Source organism: Ips typographus, linkage group LG1 (genome assembly GCF_016097725.1).
Source record: "Ips typographus isolate SLU linkage group LG1, UJ_Ityp_2.0, whole genome shotgun sequence".
Classification (NCBI taxonomy): Eukaryota; Metazoa; Arthropoda; class Insecta; order Coleoptera; family Curculionidae; genus Ips; species Ips typographus.
This window is the reverse complement of record NC_138422.1, coordinates 14,412,490-14,432,928: the sequence shown is the minus strand read 5'-3', so window position 1 is coordinate 14,432,928 and position 20,439 is coordinate 14,412,490. Positions and strand designations below refer to the sequence as shown.

General features: G+C 32.3%; 1 protein-coding gene across 18 annotated transcripts in view; it reads left to right on the top strand.

Moving 5' to 3' along the window:
- The first annotated feature begins 7,847 nt into the window (after nt 1-7,847).
- br (broad-complex core protein) overlaps nt 7,848-20,439 on the top strand; it is a 70,994-nt gene continuing 58,402 nt past the window's right edge. For 9 of the 18 annotated variants that reach the window (XM_081995856.1, XM_081995854.1, XM_081995855.1 and 6 more), the window contains exon 1: nt 7,849-8,101. The gene's annotated coding sequence lies outside the window, so the exon portion shown is untranslated. Of the gene's footprint in view, nt 8,102-19,396; nt 19,633-20,439 lie in introns of those variants that run through there. The other 9 variants (XM_081995861.1, XM_081995869.1, XM_081995864.1 and 6 more) reach the window with 3 other exon arrangements.

Genomic DNA, 20,439 nt, shown 5'->3' with positions numbered 1-20,439 from the left:
GTAATAATCATTTTAGAATCCGGTCTATCGACGCCGCTGTGTTTCTCCTTGAAACAAGATCATGCAGTTTTTATCAAGCACCATACGAAAGTTGGCAAATTTTTTTTTCGGTTGCTATGCGTAAGCCCGTATACTATCGCATTTTTATCAAAACCAAGGTCGAATCAAACTCTAGTTTTTATTTGTATAGGAGATAATTTTTATAATAATTCAAACACTATGGCAGATAAATTCGGCAAATACAGAAAAAATTGTGCACGTCGGATTTTTTGCAATAAGTCTATGTAAATATCGTTATCGCCATTCTTATCGCATAAATACGATGGCGATTTGATGCCGTCGTTATGTTTTTTAAATGACCTTCCTGCCCCTCTCTACTTTAAGATAGACACTTGGGAAGTCAATGAAAGTGAAACTTCATCCCGATGTCTGACCACATTGTGATTGTGTGTGTATATAAGTTTCGTCTGGGTTTTTGGTGACGTAACACAAGCAAAAGTCATCAGCCCAGCCTCCAAAATTTGTTGACCCGTTTCCTTGGAACTTGTGAAGTTCCTTGAACTGGTAAACGGGAACAAAGTGCTTACGTGCACCAGACACTGTAAAATAAGTAGTATAAACAAATTCGGTTATACGTATAGCTTTTTCACATTTTTTTACAGAGACCGGTTGTACTAATTTTTACTCAGTTCATTTACCTATAAACTTTACCATTCATAAATTTTAATTCCAGTGAAATTTGGAATAGACTTGAATTTATGATATAATTATTATGTTCTTTAAGTAAAAATAATATAGTTTGCTACTCCTGTACAAAATTTGATACTTTTTCTCACGCCTGAGTGCAAAAAGTTAGATATTTCTGCACTAGTGCAGAAAATAATGTACAACAAGGGTGGATAAGATCGCTACCACACTCGGGAGGACAATCTGCCAGAGTTTTACAGTCTACATTTACTCAGGTAAGTTGGTTATGATAAAGACTGTGTGACTGAAGGCATTGTCGTTGTGGAGTATAACTTCTTGGCCCGAAGAAGTATCGCAGTGGTCCCCCAGTCCCATTACAGTCTCCTGTAAATTTTTTAGTTCCCCTCGACTAGAGAGAAAGCTGAACAGAAAGTATTGTCCGTGGAAAACATCCAAACGCATGTTACAATGTTCTTGAAAAGCATTCCTGTGGAGGAGTTCCAAAGTACCTTCCAGGCATGACAAATTCGTTTCAGCAAGTAGTGCATTGATGCAGGAGGGGGACTATTTCGAGGTATCTTAACTATTTATACCGACACAAGAGCTGCAGAGTCAGTTAAATAGGAGAATGTTATGTGACACTTATTCCTGGTTTCCAAATTAAATTATTTTTGTTCGTTTTCCGGAAAACTGGGAAAAAACTTCTTAACAAAGCCAAAGAGTGGCAATAACCAAAAAGGGTTATAAGTGGCTCATAACCCTTTTCGTGCTTAGGATACAGAGAGAAATTGAAAATTATTACTTTTTGTTGTATCTTCCGTATCTCAGACATCTTTTAAATTTCTAAAGAGGTTAAAACAGTTTTTATACATATTTTTCCGCAACATCCAAAGACGCAGTCAGTTTTTTCTAGCGTCGTCAGTCCTTTAATAATGACAAGAACAGTTGTTGTTTTTTTAACTTTACCTATAAGTAAAAATTCATAAAAGGAAATACATGTTCTCAATTGTTATAATTTCAAAGTAGATAATATTTAAGCAACTGTAACATATACATTGTCTTAAAAGTATTAAATTTTTATTCAGTTTACTAAAGAAAATTATAAGTAAAAAAATTCTTTATGATAGTTCTTTGTCATTGACGAAATTTTCTCACTTTTTGATAAAGTGGTCACGGGGCAAACTGTCCATCCCTGTTGGCAGACTGACACATATAACGTCACTAATAAAGTTTAATTCTAAAACGGATCTAAAACTCCCGAGGGGACTGGAGCAGGAGTCTACGGGCGTCGCACCAAATACTCCGAACCCATGGGCCAGTTCCCTAGCATTTTTCAAGCGGAAATTCACGCCATAGAAAGGTGTATTCAGTTTAACCTCGACAGGAAATACCGGAACAAGGAAATTGCGATCCTTTCCGACAGCCAAGCAGCCATCAAAGCGTTGAGCTCATCTAACATCAACTCGATGATGGTTCTGGAGTGCCTAGAAAAGCTCAATGATCTATCAAAGAACAACAAGGTAACCCTCCTCTGGGTTCCGGGGCACGTCGGAGTAGAGGGTAACGAACAAGCAGATACTCTGGTACGAAAAGGAGCATCAGCGTCAGTGATCGGGCCAGAACCATTCTGCGGCCTTGGAAAAGCATATGTCCAGGAAGAACTTAATAAAGCTGAAGAAGAACTGAGCAGCAACGCACTGGCAAATACTTCCAGGACGGAGGCAGGCCAAAGATCTCCTCGGCAATTTTAACCGAGCAAGATCGAAGACACTGATTAACCTCAGCAAAATTAGTCTCAAGGCATTAACGGGGTTTCTAACGGGTCATGGTCGACTCAGAGAACACCTAAGGAAGCTAGGCCTAGAAGAGGACAGTACCTGCAGGTTTTGCGGAGAAGAACCAGAAACACCCCACCACATCTTGCTGGAGTGTTATGCTGTACTCCACAGAAGATTAAACACACTGGGATTACACCAGCTGGCTGTGGAAGAAATACCTCGAACAGACCTACTCAAGATCCTGAAATTCCTAAAGGAACTAAATCTTGAGGGGCTGCTATGAACAAGGAAACCTTGAGATAGCAGAAGACGATCGGGTACAATAGATCTAATCAGGTCGCAGTACATCTGTCATCATCCACACCTACCATTCTTCTTGATAAAGAGGTCACGTGACGAACTGCCCATCCCTTTTCGCAGACTGACACATATTACGTCACTAACTAAGTTTAATTTTATCTTAGTCTAGACTAGTCTAGAGCATTCACTAACATTTATAATAAAGTAATATTTTTTAAATAAATTTAGTTTATTTAAATTGCTATTTTCGGACTTTTTCTTTATTGAAAGTCTTTATTCTGATTGTAGTAACTTTTGTAAGTGACGCATACTTATTTTAATTTGAAAGCTACTGGGTGCGTATTCTTGAAATGAAGGAAGGAGTTACTAAGACAAAAGTATGCAGAATGTGACAGAAACCTGTCAATGTCAGGTTCTTTTGTCACATTCTATCAACATTTCTATTAAGAGTTCCGCTCCCTGCATTTAAAAATTAGGACCCTGAGTATTATTAGTCCTTAGTAGTAGTACAATAACAAAAGACGATTTTTAGCAACAGTGGCAACCCCGTTCTTATATCAAACAAATCACAATTGTTTCTGGTGACATAATTATAATTCAAACACTGATAATTGTCATCCTAGCTAAAGCAAAAATAAAAATATTCAAAACAAAGCTCTTGCGGTTGTTTCTACGCCTCTGTTTCTAACACTAAAACTGTCAATGATAAAGTAAAACAATTTGGTAACCTTAGAGAGCCAATGACGTGCGGTATATTAACAAAGATTACTAACCGATGCCGGATTGGACAGTTGCATTTAAATATGTAACCTGATAACTTTAGTATCACTATTTTATTTAAACAAATTTGTCGTCGTAAGTAGTTCAGATTGTAACTTATCTTTCGCCTTCCATGTCTCTACTAAGGTTTTAATTTTAGACGCTCATTCAGTCAAATTGTGAAAATATGAAGTCATTTTTGTCTGCTGGTACATTATTATATAAATACACATTTTTAAGAGATATTTGCCATTAAATGATATAAAGTTGATATGGATGTAAGCAGAGATTTGATTAACAATATTTTTATTTTTGATAGCCATTTTCCAAAAAAACGGTGCACTCTAGATATCTCAATGATTTAACAAAAATTTATTATAATTATTAGGACTATCCAAAAATGTTCTATTTAGAAAACGATTTTTTTTTTAATTTCTGCCGTAAATTGAGAATTTTTAAAAAATTATAAAATAATAAGTATCTCCTCTATCCTATCTTTCGTTGGCCACCCTCTGTCAGAGAGTACTTAGAGGTTTGTAAGAAAACCTCAACATACTAATAACCTCCAGTACGAAGAAATATTACCGGATAGTTATAATAATCATGCAATTACGCTAGTATTATTAGTATGTTATTTTTATTATGCTTTTATATCCAGTTTTTTTGTATTCTTTATTATCTTTTATTATATGCTTTATTACTAACATTAATTTTAGCATTTCTCTTGTTTAAAATGTTTTCTTGTTATTTTTTCCTGTTCTGAAATTTTAATTTCAGTGTTGGTATTATTTATTTTTTTAGTTTTTTAAAGTTCAGTTTTAGCTTCCTGTTTCAGTTCTAAAACGCCATTTTTTACCAAAATCTGCTAACTATTATTTATTGTGTTGTTTCCGGTAAGTGCGAGTGAATTTTTTTAAGCTAGAGTAATAAAATAAAAAAGTTCTCTCCTGCCGTGAATCGAACCCGGGACTCCCGCGTGACAAGCGGCGATCCTGAATCTGCCGAAGACTCAGAAATAGCTACATCTAAAAGTTTAATGAAAAAAGTCCAAAAGGTAATTAAATCAATCAAAGTTTTCCTTGCACACGCATGCGCATAAGGATGTTTTTCTGCATTTCATTTGATATTAAAATTTACTATTTCTATCATCAGTTACATATAAAACTACGTTTACTTATAAGCAATTTTCGAGTGTTTTTCATCAGATTACAATATTCTCATCAATCTTATAATTTTTATTTCATTTCTTTCAGTAGAATATAAATATTATAATTCCTTTTCAGAAAAATCAAATTATCCGGATTTTTGGCTGTTATTTCAAATTAAAATTTTTGGCATCTTATTCTATTAAACTCCCTTCCCCCCCGTAGTATAGTGGCCTTTTAAACACTTTTTTGCTTTTTTGCTCATTAAATATGGCTAAACCATTTCCGAAATACAGGGTGCTGGAAATGACCAACATTTTTGCTTTCTTTGTCAAATTGTTGAAATTTGAACTACTGGAAAATGTGTTGTGTTCTGAATTTCAATTTATAATTAACTCCACATACTCAATGTCAATGATGTTTAAAAATAAAGGTTCCGTAGATAGATTAAACTTTCTAGGTCAGTGTAAATTTCAACAATTTGTAGATTATTACTTGTACTTAAAACCAATCAGAGCAAATTTGATAAACTCTTTGAAAAAAAGAACAATCAGAAACAAAAGTTTTTATATAAACAATAATTATTATTACTTTTTAAACCGACTTTTTATTTTATACAGGGAAAGTCAGTTTTTACTAGTAGAACTATTTTAAGATAAAAAAAATACTTATAAACATAAAGGATGGCGCAATAGTGTGAAACATTGTGTTTTTTCAAAGAAAAAATCTAAATTGCTAGAAATCACCTTGCACTTAACAATAAAAATGCAGGCCTCAATAAAGTTTCCAAATTAAATGAGAAAATTGTTCACAAATAAGCAGTCAGCAGAAAAAAAGGTGTATTGTAATAGTTAAACCTGTAAAGTTGTAAACCTGATCTTTAATAAAATTTACCACCATGTAGAATTTTAGATCAATTTAGGCTATGGAAGTCTACAGTTCAATAAAGGTAACTTATGGTGAAAATTGAATTATATGTCAAAAACTGTAGGAGCTGTATTGAAAATACTAAAAAAAATCAAGACTGACAATTGCAAGTCAATTTTTCGGGGGTAATATCCCTAGTGCATTTAATTTTTCCGGAAAAATTCGGAAGAACTAGTTTCTAAGTAATTTGTTTTAACAAATAGCATGAGCGAGAGTGGTTTTAAACATCATCCGAGTCGAAGACGAGGATTTTTAAAACCACTCTCGCTCAGGCTATTTGTTAAAACAAATTACTTAGAAACGAGTATTCCAATTTTTCCACAGGAAAAATTAGATGCATGAGGGATATTTGGTAAGATTATTTCCTGAGTTAAATAAACATTTTATTTTAATTAAAACAATAAGAACAATAACTTTCAAGCTAGAAAGGGTAACACTATTCTTTATGTTGTTGTGAGGAGTGTGCAATTTTTTCGATTTTTTTCCGGAAAAACTGCTGACAGCTAAGTTGACAGTTGTTGACAAGTGATTTTTCCACTTAAAATTTACATTTGTTATACTAATTCTTGATAGCGATTGGTCAAAATTGATAGGAAGGAAATAATCAATTTCAAAACGCTAAAACAGTCAAATATTATGAATACTGATTTAAAGTGCTGTTTCCAGTGTCATTCTAGTGTATTTTCTAGCTCAAAATAATGGAAAATAGGAAAATTGCTGCCATTTTAGCCAATTTTAAACTGCTGACGATCGCCTGGTTTGACGATAAATACAAATTGTCAAAATCTGTCATTCCGTCTGTCAAAAGTGTCATTCTGACGATAAAACTATCAAAAGTTGTTAGAATTACATTATAGTAAAAGAAAATGGTTGAGAACGTCAAAACGTGTCAAATTTAAAGAAATAAAAATTGATGTTTGGATAAAAGCTAAGCTAAGTAATTTTTAACATTTCATTAAAAATGTAACGCAAAAAGTGTCAAAAGTGTTATTCTGACTCTAAAACTATCAAAATACGTCAAAATAAATTAATATTTATGTGTTGACAATCCAAAATAAAAAAAAATACCTTTGTCACAATCTCTCAAAAACAAAAAAAGTGCCTTTGTCATTTTATTAGAGCCATGATTGCGTAACTTCTCTCCCATTTAACCAAAACTGTATCTCTAACCATTTTCAAAATCTCCATAGTGGTCCTGTTTATCCTGGACACACAAAAAAAATAAAACACTATATTTTTGTGACCAAATTTTAATTTTTTTCTACCAACCAACCCTGTATGTTTATAAAAACATTTATAATTTCAACTTAAAAATGCTGTTCTATCGAATGCCGGAGTCTTGCTAGTATGGAGGTTTATATAAACTGACTCACCTTGTATATCAAGTGAGAGGAAATTCAGTTATTTTTTAAACGAACGCAAATTTACATCAGACCTGTTGCTCAATACAATCGAGAGGCTCACAAAAGTTTGCTATTTTTTTTTTGACGTACACATCCTCAAATAAAAACAAGTATTCAAAACAAAACACTGAATGGGGTTGTACAGAGAATCCACGTTGCCAGAATGTTTAAAACAGCAATTTATCAATTAATGCGTCATGTATAGGTGCGCAAACATAAATGTTCAGGTCGGGTAATTTGTTTGTGGTATCGAAGAATCGGATTAGTTAATAAAGATTGGGATTGGTGATATTATACGGTTTAAGGAAATGAAGGGCACAACGTGGCAACGAGGGGTCTCATAGACAAAAGGGCACTTCCCTTTGCGAATTTAAAAAGGGGGTCTAGAGCAAAAAAATCCAGTTTTATAGGTTGTATAGAAATCCGGCCGTGAATAGCGTAAAACGACCGGTTTGATGCGCAAATTTTTTGCGAAAAAAATTGCATAGATTTGCTTAGACCCTTCTGGTCAGAGGGTTGTAGGTCAGGGATGACCGTTTGTCGTCGTGGCTAAGGGCCCGCCATTTCCATAATCAAAGTTCGTTAGCTTCTCACGTAAGCCGACTAGACTTTGGCTATATGCTAATAATCTTTCGCACATTTCAAAATTTCGCGAAGAACGATAAATTTGTTTACGGTTTAGTGTCAGAAGATAACCTAAACCAACCGCATAACAAATATAAGATAATTGCCGTCTGAACAAAAATGCAAATAAAAACAACGTTTCTGAACCTAGGACAACCGCAAAACTCCAAACCGCACGCCAAAATTTGCGAAGCTCGCCAACTTAAGGATTTTATCAGTAGTGAGGCTTTCATAGTATTAAGAGTTATATTTGCTCTCGATCTAATCTACCAGGCAGCAAATTCGCCATACAAAAAAAAATTCGACTAGAATTTTTAATTTAGTTAGTACCGGGTTTTGAACCGAGTATCGTACAAAATAGCTCGAAGGCTAGTGATAAAAATTCTATTGTTAATGTTATCTAGTTGACGATGATAATGCGGAGATGCTAGATATTTAGTTTTTCTCATACTTTTGGACCAATCCTAGTTATTAATAGGTAAGTAACCAGGCCTAAAACTCATCCAATGTTGTGTTTTACACTATTTTTGTAACCTTCAGAACAAATATTAAGATAGTTAAGAATTAGGCCTTATTAACATTAATTGCATTAAAAGTTAATTAACGGATTTATAATGTAATTTGAAAGTCACTTTTATAGTTTAGTTAACTAATCCGAAGACGGGAATGATCTTGGGACATCAGAGAATGTTTGATGATGGTTAAAGAATTCTATCAATGTTAGTTTATGCATGCAAGCAAAATGACTAGTAGTCTATTGATATTCATATAATTTGTGTTATTCGTCACTTCTTTAATAGTCATTTACTGGCAAATATGTAATTGATCATGGTTAACTATTTGAAAAAAATCACCTTACTTATACATCTCGTCGTTAATTTTTGAAATTTGAAATATCAAGATACTTTGCTAAAATGAAAATTTTCATGGTGAATTATTGGTACAGTTTAAAACCTTACTAACCGTTAAGAAACATGTTCTCAACCTGTTAAACATTGTGACATTGTGGTACTTGAATGATTTTGTCAACTTTAGTCATATCTCAAAAAAAGCTGAGTGACAAAGACCATGGAATGAGTTTATCTTGTACTAATAAGAGACAAAATGTCGATTACATTGAAATGTACACAGTTTATACTAAAATTAGAATATCATTTAGATATTAATACATATATTTCAAAACTATAATTTTTTAGTAACTTTTAGTTTTAATTTTGCTTTATACTTACTTTCTCACTTTATTATTACTATTACATTCCCAATATAAGCCCATATCAAACTTATTTTGTCAGTTCAGTATCATGGGAAGAATACCTTGAACTTTGTCGGCCAACTCGTATGTGCGGATGAAATATTGTAAATAATTCAATCATTATTGATGTTTACGTTCAATACGTAAAATTAAGTGTAATTTCTTAATCAAAGATGACCAAACTAAACGTAATATTTTAATAACATTTCATAAATATATAGAGTAATAAATAATGTAAGTTTCTTCTGAAAATATGGGGCTATTATGCTATTAATAATGATGATAGCTTAAGGAAATGGGCAATGAAGATAGATAGATAGACTCCATACAATTTGTTATTACATTTTGAAGGAATTTTTTTCTAATGGATTGTTTTAACACTACATACTCAAAAAATAGGAAAATAACTAATATTGCTTTGATGAATTAACTATCAAAGAGCCAACTTCACTTAGATTTGCTCTAGTATATTTTACAGGTATGTAAGTATCACTTTATGTAACTAGTTACATAAAGTAAAACGTTTTGTCACTCTAATCAGTTTTGAAAAGTGTCACTTTATATGCCAAAATTAGAAAAAAAATTGTTTTCTAATAAATATTTGGATTATCTTGACACGATGTTAGGAAGAATTATATTGTATAAAGCATTGTTTTTTTTTTGTATAAAACTCACTTTTAATCCACATTCATTTGGCATTTTTACTGTTGATTTCTTCCTTTTTTTGATTTTTTAGATATTTGTTTCTTTTTCAGATTTTTATCTATTTTGCCTTCCAATCAAGTCAATCAAATTTTGTTTTACAAGTTATTTTACTTTTTTTAATTGAATTCAATTTCATGTTGATTAACAATATTATTTTTTATAAAACAGTCTGTATACTACTTGTACAGGGATTAACCATAATTAATAGTGATGGGTAAATTATCGGTAAGGTAGCTTTTCTTCCTGACTGTACCAAATTTTATAGTGTTTTTTCATGTTATTGGATAGGAAATTTAAGGAGGATTTCAAAGATGAACTTACAACTGTCATTTTCTTACTCCAAGTGGGTTTGACAAGCACTTTTTGACCCTAACTGTCACACTGTGTTCAAAAGTTGCAAAAATCAAGGTTTAGATAAGTTTTTTGCCTTATTCGATACAAAACGCGTTTCTGAGATTTATGACAGTTATTTTGACGTTAGTCACGTGACCGCCTAGCTAAATTATCGTCCAAAACCACGTGATATCTGTCACTTATGTTGAAAGTTTGTAAAACAATAAATAACAAATCAGCCTTTTATTCAGTTTTTATTTTTCAAGATTTTTTTGACGGAAAATGACTTTAGTGAAATTAATGACAGTCAAAACAGGAAAATGATATCTTTCAAGCAAATTTCAATTAGACCCGTAAATTTACTGGACAAATTGGAATTTACTGGTAAAATTGGTACATTTTCCTGTTACACACGGAATTTTAATTTTACAATTTTACTTCACCTTACCGGTAAATAATCGGTCACGGTAAATAAACGTCACGTAAAGTCAACTTAAAATATTATTTTGATCTGTTAATAAATTTTCCAAAATTAAATAATCACTAAATAATACAAACATAGTATTTCTAGCGTTTGCTAAGTTTTTATGAATCATCTGTAGAAATTACTGTATTACAAACAATTAGTGGGTAATAATTTTTTTCTACGAATGATATGCAAAGTAGCATTTTTCCGCACACTATGCGTGAAAATTCAGTCAAAATTGTCAATAAAAACAAAATGTATAGTTATTTCATTTGTAAAAAAAATATTATTCGTAACTGCTTTCACATGCGGGAAAACATCACTTTGCGCACTGATTAGGAAAACTACTATAATAGTTTTACGTAAAATACGGTGACGCACAGAAATATTTATTAATGATACAATTTTGTTAATACTAATTGGCAAAATACAAGAATTATTATTATCATTTTACTGATAGTCCTATCTCGGATAGCAGCTCATTCTAGTTCTCCCACACATTAGATACTCATCAATCAATTGCAATTTTATGTAATAAATTATTTAGACTCCAAAGTTTCACTACAAATTAATGAACTTTAAAAGTATACTGAATAACGAATTTTAAAACCCAAACAAATTTTTAACAAGAATTAATTAAGTTTTATCAGTGTCAGGAAGAATGTGCTGAAATGATTGTGCTGGCTTAACCTAGAGATTTTGAAAGGAGACTGATAAATATGCCCAAAACCTCATTTTAAAAGCCAAATATAATTTAAAGAAGAATTAATTAGCTTCTATCAGCCTCAGAAACGAAGAGCCGAATAATGTGTTGAGCTGGCTAAATGCCCAGAAACTGATTTTAAACGCTAAACATATTTTAAAGAATCATTTAAGTTCTATCTATCAGAGTCATAAATGAAGAATGGTACAATGAATTGGTTATATTTTGCTAAATTTGTAATTAATTTCTATCAAAGATATACTCAAAAAAAAGTGGTCAAAATCATACGTTTTAACCAAAACATATTGAATATTTTTTTTTATTTAGGTCAAACGAAGACTTTAATTTTACGATACACTTAAATTTATTAATAAATACCAATCTTCGTAAAAAAACATAGTGCGGAAAATAGCTAGTACAATACTAGTAACACCTTCTCAATAAACCTAAATAATGTTGGAAGTTAAGTATCAATGGTGTCAAATGGATTATGGTACAGTTTTCGTAAATTGGGTTTTATTATGTTCAGCCAGTGAAAGTCTACAATAATTACTTATTTAGATATTAGCAGTTATTTTGACCATAATCTCAAATTACAAAAATGTCCAGTAGTCACGTAATTTTTTTAAAGTCCAATGCTTATTAATCTCTTTACAATTTATAAATAACTGAGATTATAGTCTGGCAAGAGAAATCGCGGTTATTTGCATAGTTAGTTTTAGATAACCTCCAAACTATTGTAGCTTTGCCCCTTTCCTCAGTTATCTACTAAGAACAACGGTTAATTACCCGTTATAAAAATATATTTTGCCTAATTAAATTCGCAAAGCTTCTGTCCTTATCTAAAACTGTTCAATTATCACGCAGGGATTGAACTTTTATAAATTTGCACGTTTTCCATAATCCACGCAATAATTGTGTTTTTCTGATGCAAAAAGATGTTTTATCGTTTTGCTTGTTTTTTCCTCACAATGACCTTAGCGGAAAGGAACAATTTCAACATTGAAACAAAGAGATATATTTTTCAAAACTGCATAAAATAATGATTTTTCTTATTTGCGCGTTACGGTGCCATAGAGATGTCCCCGTGACCTCGACAGATTAAAAAGTGTTATTTTTCTGTTTGAGACTAAGTAATTGCATTTGCAATCTATTTTAAAATTATGTTTATGGCTTGCTTGTGACCCAGAAAGGTTGGTCTTTGAGTTTCAGCCTATACAAGATCCGACTGACATCCAATTATATTTTTAAAATAAATACGCAATGGCAGGGGCGCAGTCCCGCGAGGATCCGCGGATATTCTAGAACCGGAGGTTTTATCCCGGATAATAAAACTTTCCTTTACGCAAATTTCATAAAACTCCGCCTGAATTTCCCTAATGAAAGTGAAAAAGCCAAGGGCACGTCGAAACTCTCTCTCTCCCCCCTTTTACTTCCCCCCCTTCAAATATACAGGTCCTAACTAACAAGAAAATTGAAATAGCACAGTACGCACACATAACAGTTGATTGAGTTATAACAAAGATTGCACCTAAACTACATCACAGGGAATGTCGGAATTACGTTTAAAATGATTTGAACAAAAAAGAGGTTGAACTGAATAATAAAAATTTTATTTTTTTTTGGTCCGTTCCTGTTTCCCCACGCACTTTTCCCTCATTTTCTTTGCATTTCCCGGGCCAGCTAGCGCTCGGTGCTTAGTTTTAAAACTTAAATTTTGTAGGGAAGAATGTCTTAGTTACACAAAATCAATAAAGCTAGAGAGTTTCAGGGAGAACGAACTACATTTTAAAATACTCGTTCGCGAATGAAGGGGCTCTCATTCCTGTCGGGGTTGTATATGAGGGATGAAAAATTACGCGTCCCCTTTTTTATATACGGAGGGGAAAGAGGAGAGATTTGCTCGGAGCTTGTTTGGAAGGTGTAGTGTATTGATGATTGGGGATGATTAGGCTTGCCTCAAGTAGATAGATATGGAAATTTTTATTCAAATTCAGTCAGGTTGGATAAAAACTTTGATAGATAATGTTAACAAGATTTCTCGAAATAGTAGTAGAATTTAAAAAAAAATAATTTAATTAGATTCTAGAAAATGTAAAAAAATCAAACAAATTTCAATATTATGCAGTGTGTGTGAGTGTTTAAATACCTAAAATGGTATATTCTGGACAGAAAAAGTAATATCCTACCAGTGTTGGAGTATTAGAAAGCCCATCTAAAAATGAGTTGACATGTATTATGCATTTTCCTGAAAAACGCTTTCTAAGTAAGATACTGTCTTCCAAATTTCAGTTTAAAAATCGTTTTTTTTTGCTATAACTGTCAGATCATTGGAGCAATTTTGATCAAGTTTGGAACAAGTACTTATGTATGTATACACCAGATATTATTCAAAAATAACAGTTTTTTAAATTTCTTCCTAGTCACGGTTAGCACAAAGAATGAATTGCAACAATTTCAATTGAAGTTTTATACAAGGCGTCCTGAAATAAAATCGCAAAAAAATGAAACAGCAAATTTAGGCTTGCATGTTAATAAATTCACCCTGTATATCTATGAGTACAAGTCTGGGGCAATTATCACTGTCTACCTGGATTATTGTATCTTTTACTTTAAAATGGTGTAAAAGGATTCTGACTATCTGGGAGGTTTACAAGTTAATTTTGACACTAAAAATAATCAAAAAACAAGATTTTTGGATATTAAATAGTAGATAATAAGTAGTGTAAAACTGAACGTTCAAGACTTGTAAGAAAAACTTGTGTGCAATCCATTGGTGTCTGAAACTGGATTTCAAGCACTAAAAACAGTTCGGAAATCAAGACAAAGTTTAGGAAAACAGTTTTTAAAAATCGTCTAAAAGTTGACTTTTAAGGCTAAAAATTACTTTTTATTAAGACTAAAGAGAGTCTTAAAGTTAGTTTTCAAGATTAATAACGTAGCATTTAGTACCAAAATGTTTTTACTGAAGAGTCTGAAACTTGACTTTTACTATTATAAATAGTCTTAAACTGGATTTTTCAGTCTTAAAGCACTAAAAACAGTCCGAATTTTTTAGAAATGCTTCAATCTCAATATAGTGAAGAAGCTTAAGTTTAATGACATTTTTAAGACTGTCCATAGTCTTGAAAATGTCATTTCAACCTTTCACTATTAAATTAACTTCTAGACACCTCAGTGCTAAAAAGTCGAACATTTCTTAAAAATCTAGACTGCTTTTAGTGCTTCAAAGCTGTTTTAAGCCTGAAAAATCGAGTTTCAAGACTATCCACAAAGTTTTTGACTTATCAGGGCTGAATGCCAGTTTGTGAGTGTAGAAGTCAATTTAATAGTGAAGAAGCTTTACTTTAATGACATTTTTAAGACTGTCCATAGTCTTGAAAATGCCATTTCAAGCTTTGTCACTATTAAATTAACTTCTAGACACCTCAGAGCTAAAGTCGAACATTTCTTAAAAATCTAGACTGCTTTTAGTGCTTCAAAGCTGTTTTAAGCCTGAAAAATCGAGTTTCAAGACTATCCACAAAGTTTTTGACTTATCAGGCCTGAATGCCAATTTGTGAATATAGAAGTCTATTTAATAGTGAAGAAGCTTTACTGTCACTATTAAATTAACTTCTAGACACATCAGTGCTAAAAAGTCGAACATTTCTTAAAAATCTAGACTACTTTTAGTGCCTCAAAGCTGTTTTAAGCCTGAAAAATCGAGTTTCAAGACTATCTTCACAACGTTTTCGACATCAGGCCTGAATGCCAGTTTGTAAGTATACAAGATTGAGAGTGTAGAAGTCAATTTAATAGTGAAGAAGCTTTACTTTAATGACATTTTTAAGACTGTACATAGTCTTGAAAATGTAATTTCAACCTTTGTCACTATTAAATTAACTTCTAGACACCTCACTGCTAAAAAGTCGAACATTTCTTAAAAATCTAGACTGCTTTTAGTGCTTCAAAGCTGTTTTAAGCCTGAAAAATCGAGTTTCAAGACTATCCACAAAGTTTTTGACTTATCAGGCCTGAATGCCAGTTTGTGAGTGTAGAAGTCTATTTAATAGTGAAGAAGCTTTACTTTAATGACATTTTTAAGACTGTCCATAGTCTTGAAAATGCCATTTCAAGCTTTGCAACTATTTAATTAACTTCGAGAAACATCAGTGCTAAAAATCCAAATATTTCTTAAAAATCTAAACTGCTTTTAATGCTTCAAAGCTGTTTTCAGCCTGAAAAATCAAGTTTCAAGACTATCTTCACAACGTTTTCGACATCAGGCCTGAATGCCAGTTTGTAAGTATACAAGATTGAGAGTGTAGAAGACAATTTAATAGTGAAGAAGATTTACTTTAATGATATTTTTTAGACTGTACATAGTCTTGAAAATGTCATTTCAAGCTTTGTCACTATTAAATTAACTTCTAGACACCTCAGTTCTAAAAAGTCGAACATATCTTAAAAATCTAGACTGCTTTTAGTGCTTCAAAGCTGTTTTAACCCTGAAAAATCGAGTTTCAAGACTATCCACAAAGTTTTTGACTTATCAGGCCTGAATGCCAGTTTCTGAGTGTAGAAGTCTATTTAATAGTGAAGAAGCTTTACTTTAATGACATTTTTAAGACTGTCCATAGTCTTGAAAATGTTATTTCAAGCTTTGTCACTATTAAATTAACTTCTAGACACCTCAGTGCTAAAAAGTCAAACATTTATTAAAAATCTAGACTGCTTTTAGTGCTTCAAAGCTGTTTTAAGCCTGAAAAATCGAGTTTCAAGACTATCTTCACAACGTTTTCGACATCAGGCCTGAATGCGAGTTTGTAAGTATACAAGATTGAGAGTGTAGACGTCAATTTAATAGTGAAGAAGCTTTACTTTAATGATATTTTTAAGACTGTACATAGTCTTGAAAATGTCATTTCAACCTTTGTCACTATTAAATTAACTTCTAGACACCTCAGTGCTAAAAAGTCGGACATTTCTTAAAAATCTAGAATACTTTTAGTGCTTCAAAGCTATTTTAAGCCTGAAAAATCGAGTTTCCAGACTATCTTCACAAAGTTTTCGACTTATCAGGCCTGAATGCCAGTTTGTAAGTGTAGAAGTCTATTTAATAGTGAAGAAGCTTTACTTTAATGACATTTTTAAGACTGTCCATAGTCTTGAAAATGTCATTTCAAGCTTTGTCACTTTTAAATTAACTTCTAGACACCTCAGTGCTAAAAAATCAAACATTTCTTAAAAATCTAGACTACTTTTAGTGCTGTTTTTTTTCAAAGCTGTTTTCAGCCTGAAAAATCGAGTTTCAAGACTATCTTCACAAAGTTTTTGACTTATCAGGCCTGAATGCCAGTTTGTAAGTGTACAAGTTTGTGAGTGTAAAGGTCAATTTAATAGTGAAGGAGCTTTACTTTAATGACATTTTTAAGACTGTACATAGTCTTGAAAATGTCATTTCAGCCTTTGTCACTATTAAATTAACTTCTAGACACCTCAGTGCTAAAAAGTCGAATATTTCTTAAAAATCTAGACTGCTTTTAGTGCTTCAAAGCTGTTTTAAGCCTGAAAAATCGAGTTTCAAGACTATCTTCACAAAGTTTTTGACTTATCAGGCCTGAATGCCAGTTTGTGAGTGTAGAAGTCTATTTAATAGTGAAGAAGCTTTACTTTAGTGACATTTTTAATTCTGTCCATAGTCTTGAAAATGCCATTTCAAGCTTCTTCACTATTAAATTGACTTCTACACTCAATAATTTAAACAACTGTGAATGTTTTACCGTAGTATTTTTTTAATTTATGTGTAAATTTACTTTATGCTAATGATAAAATAAAAATGTAATGCTAATGTAAGTAAAGGGGACTCGGCATACAAAATGTAAGGTAAAGTAATCGTTTTAAAATTTAATAAAAATAAAAAAAACTGTCTTTTTATTCTAACAGTATTTGATAACTTTCTTTTTTCTTGGTTTCCTATAAACAGCTTCAAATTTATGTTTTTTTAAAGATGCAGAATGCACACCCGTTTACCCTTTAACGTTTTTGCAATTAAATTTTTGACTTTGGTAGAGTTACAAATCACTGACATACTACTTAATAAATAGTGAGATAAGTTAATCAATGATAAACGTTTATAAGAAATTCAATGCATCCTTGCAAATACAGAGTATAACAACTTTAGCATATTTAAAAAAAATTCACAGGTTGATGACCTCCCCCTACAAAAAGACATCCCAAACTTTCAGGTACAACCTAATAACCCTCGGGTTTGCTTAACTGGCCCTATAATTACCCGATTACATCCTGATCTATCAATTCATCACCTACCTTTTTTAGCCAAAAAAACAAAAAACGAAAAAACCCCCCAAAATTACCAGCAACCCACACGAAACCTTACGGACATAGGTATGTCTGCAATAAAAGTGTCTTGACCTCTAAAATATCTCATGCATAAAACTGGAAGGTGGCTCGATCCTCGTCTCACCCATTGACTTTCCAATGGGTAGGTTCCCCCAATCGGGCAGGTTATTGTTTGAAATGAACAAGTAAAATTTCTTTCGCACGGAACCCTTTTTTAGAGGGGACCAATGCGCTAATCAAAATTTGCACAAAGCCACAGAGCGAGAGAGAAAGAAAGAGAGATGGTGGGTTTTTGGTGGTCGTTGCTGAGGCAGATAGAGAAATTGCAATACACAGGGTTGTACTTGAGTTTTTTTTTAACTGGTAATGTTCTAGAATTAAGTAAATAATTGGTAAATAAGTGTACAAATTATGAGGAATCTAGTTTAAACCGCTTGCTGATGGACGAATGTAAACTAAACAGTACAGTATCAAGCAGTACTTATTATCTGATTAGGATAAGATAAAAAAAAAATAAATTGTCGTTATGCTAGTGGTACGTAAAGTAGGAAAAGATTGCACGCACGTACGCAACTTTTATGATAAATTCTATTGCTACGTTACGTAATACAGTAAGTTTTTTCCAGAAAGAAAAAAAATTAAAAATTTTGGACGAGTGGTCTCGGCGTTTTAAACTCACCCCAAACCTTCACAAACCAAAAAAAGTTTAAGTTTTTCAGATTCTATAACATGACCTTTGAGAATTACATTCAAACAACATTGCCATAGCCAAAACTCTGGAGAACTGTCAAATTTGGCTCCATGTAGCTGTAAAGGCGATGTCAGTTCAATTCCTCAAGGAAACACAACTTTCAAGTCACTAGTGAGTGAGTTTTAGTAATTATGACAGTTGCCACGTGGCCAACGTCCCAACTGTCAAATTTGGCTCCAACACAACTTTCAGTGTACCTAAATCATCAAATTAGCAACATCTTCTTATTTTATAGTTTCAGGTTTTATTAATTATTGTTCTTTTTCCAAGTATTCCTAATTGTTCTGTTGTATTCCTCTTGTTCCTACCAGAAATCCTCTTACAGCAATACTAAGAATAGGGTATCCTAAGCAGACAGCGAATGTTTTTAGCAAAACTTGAAGATGGGTTACTATTATTACTTTATAATCAAGTTTGACAAACACATGAAATAAATTGTTTTACGATTTTAATAGGTTGGCAGCACTGAGGCTTGTTTGTGAACCTGTGTGCGTCGTAAAATTCAAATTTTTGAAATTTTTGAGACGTTTTGCGTCTAAACGACTAAATCCACAGTATTAAGAAGAATACAGATTGATAGTCGACGATTCACTCTACACCTTTTATCTGAAAGATTTTTCAATTATACGAAATGCTATCCCGTATGTTAAGGGTATTGTTGGACAGTTGGGTGTTGGCGTTACACAGTTTCAAAATTAGAGTAGTGAAATAACTATTTAAGTGTGTAAAAGCTGCTTTTCTGAGATACAGAAGGAGTTTACGCTTTTTCAGTAGTATATTCGTTATTGGTCTCAGAATTTTTGTCACAATTAACACTTATTTTTGCAAAATTTCCTACAAAATGTAAATAAAGTAGCAAATCTGAGAATCTGGTAGAGCAATCTCATAGAAAGATCTTAGAAAGCATGCTAATTTCTTCACTTTTTTTTGAACAGAAACTGTATTGTACTACATAATTCCAATAAAAAAAAAGTATGAAATCCGGTCCTGCATACCACATAGAGGGTCCATCTCCGTCGAAAAATGGGATGGCCGAAAACTGGCCGAGTTGCAAATCTTGATTTTTGCTAACTGTACTGCATCGCGGCGGCTGCGACCAAAAAAAAATTGAAGAAGGGGGGACTCGCCGTCTCCCCCTCCCCGTTCAGGTGAGCACTCGACAGGTACCTATGATTTTGCGAATGCCAAATAAAAAGTGGTCCTACAAGTTTAGGGGTTCGGGAGTACCAAAAATCATGAGGTCGTTAGAGTATTACTAGACTCTACGAGCGGCCGGTTAGACGTGCCTAGTGATCGCTCCGATCCGCAACTACTCCGCTCTGGTACTGTTTCTGAGATATTTATGTGTGGTGATGGTTTAGGTCGCTGAGTACCAGGGTCGCGTTCACGCGTTTTATTATCATCACGCGTTTCCGGGTTCCTTTTTTTTTGTATTTTCTTTCTGAGTTTTGTTGGTAAGTTTTTAATATTTTTTTTATTTTTGTTTTAGTTCACACTTTTTTTTTTTAAGCTAATTTGTTTTTCGCCATTTTTTTTAAACTTGACAAAAGCCTTGGCTAATTAGTGAATTTATTTGTTTCAGTAAACTACTACTGTCACTATTCAAAACTAATAACTAATAAAATTTATGACTTAATTCAGATTTTATTAAACAACATTTTTTCCTGACCTTTATAATGAAAATAGTTTGTAATACTACTTCTTAAACAACAAAACTACTTTTAGTATCCATTTTGATAAAGCTAAACATAAAAAGATTTTTTTGTACGTAGTACTAGAGGAAAATGTAAATGAGAAGTTGTGCAACTTTTGTAATAAAATTACAACAAACTGACGCAATTACTTAGTACAAACATAATTATTACAATTACTAGTAATTACTCAAGAATCTTTAATATAATTAATTATTGCAGAACATACAGGATAACTACTGGAGTTAAAATCAAATAGGTAAAGTTATTATTTCAGTTAACAGGAACTAAATTAATTATGGCGATTTCTTGACTGTTACCTGAGATTTCGATAAATAAAAAAGAAAGTTGGTTAGTTAAAACTGTTAATGTTTTGTTTTCAAACATTGTTTCAGAAAGTAGTCATTTTCTTCATTTTCTCTCTTAAATCCTAAATAATTTTTGAAGACACGTTATAATTTTAAATTAAAAGGTCATAGAAATTTTAGAAAAACTCTTTACTTAAATTTCTTTTAGTCGTTTATCAATTTTTAAACACAGACTGATACCTGAGTTTTCAATTTTATGAAA